At 45.3% G+C, this 10432-nt stretch overlaps 1 long non-coding RNA gene across 1 annotated transcript; it reads left to right on the forward strand.

Moving 5' to 3' along the window:
- Positions 1–318: 318 nt before the first annotated feature.
- Positions 319–1589, forward strand: LOC310748800. Its single transcript, XR_014541368.1, has 2 exons — positions 319–1197; positions 1303–1589. It is a non-coding gene; the product is annotated as an uncharacterized lncRNA (long non-coding RNA).
- The last annotated feature ends 8843 nt before the right edge of the window (positions 1590–10432 follow it).

Raw genomic sequence — 10432 nt, forward strand, 5'->3', positions numbered from 1 at the left:
GGTGTGGAGGAAAGACCCATCCATTAGCTTGGAAGGCACAGCCACTTGCAACCTAGCTTATTATTTTGGGATGCTGATGATGACACTTCAGTGGCTGGCTAAGGTCATTGTCTTACAATGAAACTTGTCTGACCAGTCCAGCAATCTCCTACATTAGTGTCTAACCCTCACTGGGTACATGACCCCAAGAACTGGAAGGGACTTAGGGCATCATTCAGACTGACCCTCCAAGCTCATAATGTCATAATCAAGGATCTACAGCCCATCCAGGATAATGATTCTTCCCTTTTATAAGCCTTTGGGGGAAGGTATTACAGATGTCTCCCCCACCTCTAACTTAAACTAGCTATTCACCAGCAACAACAGGCCACATAACAGACACACAAAGGACCAGGCCCTGCAATGGACCCAGATTCCAGCTCTGTCCACATATCTACTCTGGCAACACTGCTATAGAACCTAGCAATAGAACCTAGTTATAGAACCCACAACATCAGAGTGTTCATTCACCTGCTCATCTTCCAAAATATATGGTAGATTATATGCAATATAATCTGCCAGCAAAGCATATTACACAAGACCAACAAGTCAGGCTTTCTGCAAAACAATAAGTGGGCACAAATCACATCAGAAAGGCAATATTCAGAAACCAGTGGGAAAATATTTCAATCTCACAGAACAGTCCAATTCGTCTCTTAAAAGAGCCACGTTAGAGCAAAGGGAAACTCCAGTGTGAAAGGACTGATTTGCAGTTTAACAGGAAATTCAATTCTGTCACCTGTGGCTTGAATGGAGATTTTCAGTTTTTATTCCACTGTTCATGTCATTTAGTTTAGCCATGCTAGAATGTTTGTGTCATCACCACCAGCATTTTGTTTATGGCCACTGTGACTATTTTGCTTGGATATAATTATCATTGTCTTTTCTTTAGGCATTATGTTGTCCTCTGACCTCACTCCTCAACATTCCCTCCCTGCCTCAATGTATATCTATGTCTTCCAATTTAGGATTACACTGAATGATGAACATAAGAACATCTAGTCCAGCACCTTTGTCTCACAGTGGCCAACCAGGTACCCTAATGGGAAGCATGTAAGCAAGACAACTTTGGCTGAGGCTCTTAGTCTTCATAATGCAACAGCTCAGTCTGCATACTCATTGCTCAGCTTCACCCCTTCCTATCCTGCTCTCTCCCAGGTACCCTCTCTCTCAGGTGTTTGATACCCTTCTAGCTCCCACACTGTCTTCAAGATAGGCTATTGCATTGCTCTTGCTTACTAACAGCTGTCTGCTTCTACCTAGGAACCAGCTCTTGCATTTTGGTCTTTTGCTCAAGTGACGCCATGAAAAAACACCATAAAAACACAGCCCAATTCACAGGTGCCCTGAACGGGGCATTTTGTGGCACTTGCCCTCTTTAATGGATGGTATCTCTCCAGCCGAGTTTCCTTCTGGATGTGCTTCTATGGTCGTTAGATTTCTTAAGCTTCCTTTTGCTGCTGTTTGGATTAGATTATGACTCACGTAACCTTTCAAAATGCATCTCTGCCAAAACCGCTCTAGAATTAAAGGGTTATTTTAAACCTGCATGTATGTGATATGAAAGCAAATTATTTACTTGGCCATGGTATGCATTGTGGAAATTACAGATAGGCATGGATGCAGAATGGTTTCTGCTTTGACAGCAAAGCAGAAACCAGACTTTCCTTGTTTGGCTTTGTGACACCCTTGTGAGTTAAAGGGCACCATCATTCCCATTTCACAGCAAGGACAGTGAAGCCGAGAAACAGCCTTGATAAAGGCCACCAAAAAGCCTCTGGCTGTATTGGGATTAACACAGTAATTCATTTCTCTGTGGGGCTCAGGCCAGCCCTGGAAGTCTGGCTCTCCAGATGAGATCAGGGCTATGGGTGACTGTATCCAACTCTAAACTTGGAGAGCATGTTCTCCAACAAAGGGTTGGCATCAGAACTTGCCCCGCTGGATCATACCAAAGGCTCATTCATCCAGCACCCTGTTCTCACAGTAGTCAACCAGATACCTCTGGGAAGCCTCCAAGCCGAACCTGGAATATCAGAACCTGAACATGGAACAGAAGGACCTGGGCACAACTGTTATCTTCCCTACTTGCTATCCCTCCAGCAACTGGTACTCAGAGGTACACCACCTCCAACAATGGAGGTGGTACATGGGCATCATGGCTCGTAGCCCTATCTTCTATGAATTTTCCAAACCCTCTTTTACAGCCACCTGAATTGGTAGCCATTACTACATATTCTGTGAGTTAATTCCATAGTTTAATTACGTGCTGTGTGAAAGAGCACTTTCTGTCGTCTGCCCTGAATAATGGGACATTAATGCGTGTGGGTGTGAGAGAGAGGAAGCGTGAGAACTTCTCCCTTTCCACTCTCCCCACACCGTGTATTATTATCCTACATCCAGAACCCTTTTCAGACCCAAGACCCACTTTTAACTCAAAAATGCATTTGAGGATCCACTTCTTAATCTTTCACCATATATTTGTATGGTAGTAGTGCTGCTGTCGAGACCAACCTTAGATCAGACCATGACCCACTAGTGAGTCCTAACCCATCAGTTGAAGACCACTGTCTTGGACACATGGCTGTTGCCCCCCCACTTTTATCTAAATTTAAAAGCCTGAATTGTTGTAATCTTTCCTCATAGGGGAGCTGCTCCAGTCCCTTGATAATTTTAGTGGCTACCGTTCTGTGTCTACAATATCCCTCTTGAGGTGCATCAACTAGGACTCCACAGTCACACCACATATAAAAAGGCATTATGATGTCAGCAGTATTATTTTCAATTTATTTCCTAATGTTGCCTAATATGGAATCCACCTTTTTTTCACAGCTGCTGCAAACTGGGATGACTGTTTCATTGAGCCACATCCATCATGGCCCCTGGTCAGTCTCTGCCAGTTCAGACCTCATTAGTGCATATATGAACTTAGGGAATATATCTAAATATATATCCTCAATGTGCATCAATGCCAGATTAATTTGTGCAGTGAAATACTTCTGCAAGAAAGGAATTGCCGTCAGTGTTTGCTCAAGCACTCACATGAGGAAAACTTTGTCTTGAGGGAGCAATGCAGGCTATGCATGCTTCCAGATCTTATGACCACAGAGGAAAAGGAGAGGTGCCTGTGAAAAAGCCTGATCAACCCAGCTGCAAGCAAGGACTTAAAGTACTTTGTGGGTACAAAGTGTTGGAGCTGACAGGCAGTCGCTCCATATTGCTCACCTGTTCCACGACCTCCAGTTGTACACCCCTTTCATTTTCTGTACCAGAACAGGGCTCTGAGTCCCAGGTAGGTCCTACTAGATGAGGGTCCAGCCTGAGCCATCAGGGTTCCTGGTTCGAGCAACAATCCCTGATACTGGTTGAGATTAATCAGTGGAGATGAGGAAAAGTCACTCTGCACATGTTCATTCCTTACTTCACATTTTCCAGGAGGAGTTCTTGACCCTGAAAAGCAATTCTAGGAGCCTGAGCCCCAGTAAGCCCCAGCTCAAATATATTAAGACATTAATTTCTATTTGCAGCTGTTTATTTAATTTAAAAATAATAATCACAATACTGCAATATCAACAAAAGCATTTAAAACGTGCCTACATGCCTGCCAGTACTCATAAGCCCCTTTGCAAGAACATTGTGGGTGTACGTGATTTGTATGGAAGTTAAGTTTTGTTGTTTAATATTGACCTGCAATAGTCAATCAAGCCAGAAATGTGTGATTCAGCCAGGAGAAATCTGTTTGCCTTGCCAAAACTTGGTTTTCCTCAGAAAAATCCTCAGCTGCTTCACCTCAGCTGAAGCTTCTGAGTTTCAGTTTAGGAAGTTGAAAAATACAACTAGGGAGTTGAAAAGTGCTACAAAATGTTTATATTTATATACCTCTTTGCATCCCACCATTCTGAACCAACTTCTCATCACCTGAGCAATTTGTCCCAGACCCCAACATATCCTTGCTTGCTTGACCTTCAGAATTCCCAAATTGTCTCTCCTAAGACTGTGGTTGCTCTGAGATTGCCCTGCTGCTCCAGAGGGCAGGACCCAAACCAATGGACCCAAATTACAAAAAAAGAACAAAGAAAAAAGATATTCTGACTAACACTATTAGGAAGAACTTTCTGATAGGAAGAGCTATTCAGTAGTGGAATAGCTTACCATGGAAGGTGGTCGACTCTCTTTCATTCACGGTTTTGCAACAGAGGTTGGATGGGCATCTGTCAGGGATTCTTTAGCTGTGATTCATGCATTGCAGGGGTGTTGTAATAGATGACCCTTGGGGCTACTTTCCAACTCTACAATTCTATGCTTCTACAAAAGTAGAGGTTGGCAAGGACAGAGGCATGAAGGAACACCACCTGTGTCTTTTAGCTTTGCACAGAGGACTTTGCTCTAGCCATGAAGAAGACAACCTGCCTATCCCCACATGTCCCCATCCAGACGAACAAGAGGCATTGTTACATATCCAGGACACTTTCCAGTTAGGGAAAATAACTCAAGAGGAGCATGGAGCAATGTGAAGGTCACCAAGGAAGAGTTGAAAGTGGCATTTATTTTCCCAACCATCTATAAATGCTTTAGAGGCTCAGATGGGGGGAAATGGTTCTCATTGCCGGCTTGGGATGATGTATTGTATCAGCAGCCCCTTCTGGACAGAGATAGCCTGGCTGTGGCCATAAGTGGCCTAGCTATGCTACTGCAATGCATTGTATGTGAGGTTTCTTTGAAGATGGCTTGGGAACTTCTCCTGGTGCAAACTTTGTTGTTGTTGTTTAGTCGTTTAGTCATTTAGTTGTATTTGACTCTTCATGAACTCATGGACCAGAGCACACCAGGCACTCCTGTCTTCCATTGCCTCCCGCAGTTTGGTCAGACTCATGCTGGTAGCTTCGAGAACACTGTCCAACCATCTCGTCCTCTGTCGTCCCCTTCTCCTTGTGCCCTCCATCTTTCCCAACATCAGGGTCTTTTCCAGGGAGTCTTCTCTTCTCATGAGGTGGCCAAAGTATTGGAGCCTCAGCTTCACGATCTGTCCTTCCAGTGAGCACTCAGGGCTGATTTCCTTAAGAATGGATAGGTTTGATCTTCTTGCAGTCCATGGGACTCTCAAAAGTCTCCTCCAGCACCATAATTCAAAAGCATCAATTCTTTGGTGAGCAGCCTTCTTTATGGTCCAGCTCTCACTTCCATACATCACTACTGCAAACTAAGGTTGCAGAACTGCTGACTAGAAGAGGTTGGATGGACCATCTCTCACCACTTTTGGAAAAGCTCTGCAGTGTCTCTGGGCAGAATGCGAAGTGCTACAAAGCCCTGCACTTCTTGGGATCTGAAGGCCTGCCTCTTCCTCTGTAAACCTGCTTTGCCATTGAGATTTCCTTCTGAGTTCAGAATGCTTTTGCTGAGCCAGGTGAGGAAGGGGGCAAGATGGGAATGCTCCCAGAGTTGCCCACCTGGTACCTACCTCACCCCCCTGTGCACATTGCTTTGAGGCAATGACTGCCCAAAGTCACCCCATATGGCTTCCTAGCCAAACTGGGATTTGAACCCATATCATTCTGATTCCTCCTAGCCCTGTGAGTTAAATCCTAGTTGTATCTGCTGAAGGAACCGGCTTGCTGCAGTCTCAGCCAGTCCCGTTCTTTAATTGATTTGCTATACATCCTCTCAGGCCTAATGAAGAGAATTGTAATGCAAATGAGATGAATGAAAGGCAGCCTGAGGAGAAGGTTTGGGAAGGTCATTCTGTTGCCTCTCCTGGTCACTCTTCCCAAACATGAAGGAGGCGGCCACATCTTCTCTCTGATGAGCAAGACCAAAGTGACAGGGAAGGCTGAGCAATCATTCTGTTGGATGCTTCCCATCTCAGCCCAGCCTGGCCGATGGCATAGAGCCGCTCACTGCCCGTGTCGTGCCCACGCAAGCAGATATACCTTAGGAAGTGGAGGAAGCCAGCTTCAGGCTTCCTTTGCTGCACCCTCGAAAAAGAGCTGAGTCATTTGTCACGATGGTTTTGTCATCAGTTGCCATAATTAAGGGAAGTGTCACAAAAGCCAAACGTGTCACTAGAGGAAGCTGCAGCAAACGAAATGAAGGGAAATTACTCCCCCTCCCCCATTCTTAAGGGCTGGAAATGGCTTTCAGGGATTCAGAATTTGACATGCAAAAAAGGAACCTGTTCCCCCACCTCTCCCATAGGACTTGGATGCTGTTGTGGCAATGTTTCAGGCTGACACAAAATCGTGGCAATTTCCTAGCTCTGAGCACTATGTTGGCCAACATGGATACCGCTGTCTGGTCACATCAGTGCTTGTTGTGCCTTATTAGAATTGTAGCAAAGGTGGAGGATGTTGTGGGTGGGGATGTGGACTTCCAGATGTTGAGCATTGGCCTTAGTCAGTATGGCCAATGGTCAGCAATGATGAGAGCTGGAGTTGCCCCCCCACCAGGTTCTCCTCCCTGGTACATGCCAATAACTGCATCTGAAAAGGTCTTTTAAGCTAGCCAGGTGCAGCACTGAGGGGGTGGAACTTTTAGGCTGACCAGATAATAAAATATTGTAGTTGTTTCAGGCCTATGCTGTCTTTTTGCCTCAGCTTCGAGGTCGCTAGCCTTGGTTCTGAAACCAGCAACTCCAGGGCTGTCCTGACTGTGCCCCTGCTTCAGGTTAGCTCCAAGACACACCAGGCCTCCTTCCTTATCACGTTGGTCTTTGCATCTCCGTGATGACAAAATCCAAGATGGATCAGAACACCCTTAGATGCCATAGTTGTTCAATGTTGCTTTACACACAATGAATTTCCTATGAAGTAGGGACTCTATTTAGGAATCTGGACACTTGGTATGTGGACTGTCACATTTCTGCAGCAAAGCCAGCATTGGCCATGATTTCCAAGGTTTGCACAAGCTGTGCATTTGCACCCATGGTTCTCTACATGCCAGTGTCCCCGTATCTCTTTTACTGACATGGCATCCTCTTGATTGTTGTATTGGCACCAAAGACCACAGACAGTTGGCCACATTCCAAAGCAGCCTTCTCCAACCTTGTGTCCTCCAGATGTGTTGGTGGGCAGCTTCTATCAGGCCCAGCCAGCACAGTGGGAGCTGTAACCAAAACTAAAAGTTGGGGTTGGTTTGGAGGCTGCATCTAGAGAACACAGTGGCTAGGTTGCTTGTGGGGAAACTACTGCCAACATATAACACATTGTTTCCAGGATTTGCACTGGCTGCCAATTTGCTACAGGGGCAAGTTCGAAGTGTTGGTACTAGTATAGAAGTTTCTGTACAGGACCAGGCCTCATCCCTTCTACACCCAGTAGATCACGGTAGTCTGTAGGTGTCTCACTCCTGCACAGTTGAAAGATCTCAGAGGCCCGCTCCACCATAACTCAGAGCAGGGCTTTTAGTGTGACTGCCCCTGTTCTCTGGAATAGCATTCCTATTGAGCACTACCTGCACTTCTGGAAACAACTGAAAACATTATTGCTCCAACAGCTTTTCTCAGCTGGATAAATGGATCTTTATCCCAAGTGTCCACTTGTTAGTGTTAGAGTTTTGTTTTAAATGTATTTGTTGTTTCTGTGTTTTTAATTATTTACTTGTCTCATGTGCAAATTGCCTCGAGATGATGGTTTGGAAGGCAATTAATAAATAAATTATAATAATAATCTGGATAGCAGAATGTTGTGGAAAGCTATTCTAAATTGCCCCATCACCTTGCATAAAAAATGGACAAGAGACAAAGCTTTGTGTCTTTTGAGATGATGCTAATCTGGTGGCTACGTAGACAATCTATGCCCAAATCTTTCAAACATTCCAAGAGTTGTGATTCTGTAATTGGCACCTTGTTTCATCACAGTCCCACTGGCGATGCAGTCCTGCTTTGGAAAGAATAATACAGTGATACCTCGGGTTAAGAACTTAATTCATTCTGGAGGTCCGTTCTTAACCTGAAACTGTTCTTAACATGAGGTACCACTTTAGCTAATGGGGCCTCCTGCTGCCGCCGTGCTGCAGGTGTGCAATTTCTGTTCTCATCCCGAGGTAAAGTTCTTAACCCGAGGTACCATTTCTGGGTTAGCAGAGTGTGTAACCTGAAGTGTATGTAACCCGAGGTACCACTGTAGTTATTGTTAATTTATCTTGAGTCTGAAATTGTGCTATATAAGGGAGCAGGATTAAGGGTGAGGGTGTGGAGGCTAGTTTCTTATACCATCTGTTTCACAACCTATAGTACAACATGTGAAAGAGCTGGATAAAGACTTCCAAAAGAGCTCTTTTGATGCAAGAAGGGGATCACAGTAGCCATAGCTCTTGATCTTTTAAGTTATGGTAGCCAGAAGGAAAGTGAGGTGCTGCTGCTGTGCCTATAAGAGTTGTGTAGGAAAAGGATTTGGGTTGGGTATGGCTTGCCACTGCAGGAATGGATAAAGGGGCAGAGCTGCAGCTCAGTGCTTAGAGCAGCTGCTTTGCATGCAGAAGGTCTCAGGTTCTGTCCCCAGCAGCATCTCCAGGTAGGGCAGGGACAGACTTCTGCCTGAAACCCCAGAGAGCTGCTGCCAGTTAGTGTTGACAATACTGAGCTTAGATGACCAATAGGTCTGACTCAGTATAAGGCAGTTTTTTATATGGCAAATGTTGAAAAATCCCGTTTTGCACAACTAGGAATGGCCTGGAGCCCTGCTAGTCACCCTATTTTATGGTCCAGAGAGATCCCATAAAAAAAACTCTTCTGTTTGAGGAGGGGGAAGGCTATGTCCTGGAAGTCAGTCATTTCCTGGCAAAAACAGGTATGCTCTTCCCATGCAGAGCTGGAGGGTTTAAAAAAGAGCCAGCATGTGGGGAGCAGGCTGAGATTTCTTTAGCTCCTTTGCTTGCAGCATGGCAGCTTAATCTTTCTTTGGGGGGGGGTTTGTGTCACTGGATGCAAGGGGATAAGTGAGAGCATATTTTGAGCAGCTTTGACACTTGATGGACAAGTGGGGGGGCCTCCATGTGCCTCTCTTTTCTCCCCCTTTTTCAACTGGCTGGGAGGAGGTGGAGTCCCTCCCAAATTCCTCTACAATTGGCTCCTTTCCCTGCATCATGTGACCTCAACCAGCTATGGCAAGAACTCCAGGGAGATTTCCTTGCATAATGTGCTGGAGGCTCAATCAAGCATTCGCCCTGAAGTGTGTCTGTGTGCACAAGGTCAGAGGGGGCAATACCTCCTTATCTTCAGAATGAGCTCCATTGTTCAGTGGTTGAAGCTGTAGTTTCAGGTTTCATCCTTGCACCTATTTCTATATGTATTATGGGGTAAGGACAATACCTCAGTTCTCTTAGGAACGTAAGAGCCTGCTGGATCAGGCCACTGGCCCATCTTGTAAAGCATCCTGTTCTCACAGTTGCCCATCAGATGCCTGTGGGAAAGCAGCAAGCAGAGCATGAGCACAAGAGCCCTCTCCCTTCCTGTGGTTTCCAGCCATTGGTAGTTGGAAGTGTTGCTGCCTCTAGCTGTGGAGGCAGAGCAGAGCCATCATGGCTAGTAGCCATTGACTGCCAACTCCTCCATGAATTTGTCCAATCCTCATTTAAAGCCATCCAAGTTGATGGCCATCACTGCCTTTGGTGGGACAGTGAGAGTGAGTTCCACAGTTTAACTGTGCGCTGCATGGAAGACTTCCTTTTTTCCACTTGGAATCTTCCAACATTCAGCTGCATTGAATGTCCATGAATTGTAGCATTATGAGAAAGGGAGGATTTTTTTCTTCTATCCACAGGAATAGAAAAGGTTGGTGGTAACTGGATGTCTGGGGCAAAGATAACTTTTGGGGGAATTGTTTTTTCTCTTCCAGTCCACTGTCCTTCTTCACATGATGAGAGCAGGAGAAGGGAGCTTTTCAGAATACCTTGCAATAACTTTATAGAGCCTGCAATGTTGGCAGCCCCCAAAACACAGACACTTAATCAAAGGGATTTATATGTTTAGCATGCAGGGGATCATTTGAGTGTTTTAATTGTACTCACCAAGAGTGTATGACCAGTGAATTGGCAGAGAGAGAGTGTGTGTTCTGAAAAATGTTGGCAAGGATCTCCTTCCATATGGAAGCTGTGTCTGAGCTTTATTTTTTGCCCCAAGCTTTCCCCATGAAAACCTGCTCTTTAAAGATGAATTGGAGCAACCGTCAGTTTGGGTTTTCTGTGGATTGACGTTTGCTCCAAGTGAGCTTTAAAGAATGGGTTTTCATGGGGAAAGCTCTAGAGCAAAAACACACACAAAAGGGCACTGAGACATGGAGCTCTAAATCATGGACCATGCCTGGAAAGAGCAGAGGAAAGGTAAGAGTGGGTAAATCCCAGGTTAGGGAAGGCTGCCATAGATGAAAAAAAATCACTTTTGGGGAAGAAGAACAGCGTT

This window comes from Podarcis filfolensis (genome assembly GCF_964270895.1).
Source record: "Podarcis filfolensis genome assembly, chromosome: 14".
Taxonomy (NCBI): domain Eukaryota; kingdom Metazoa; phylum Chordata; class Lepidosauria; order Squamata; family Lacertidae; genus Podarcis; species Podarcis filfolensis.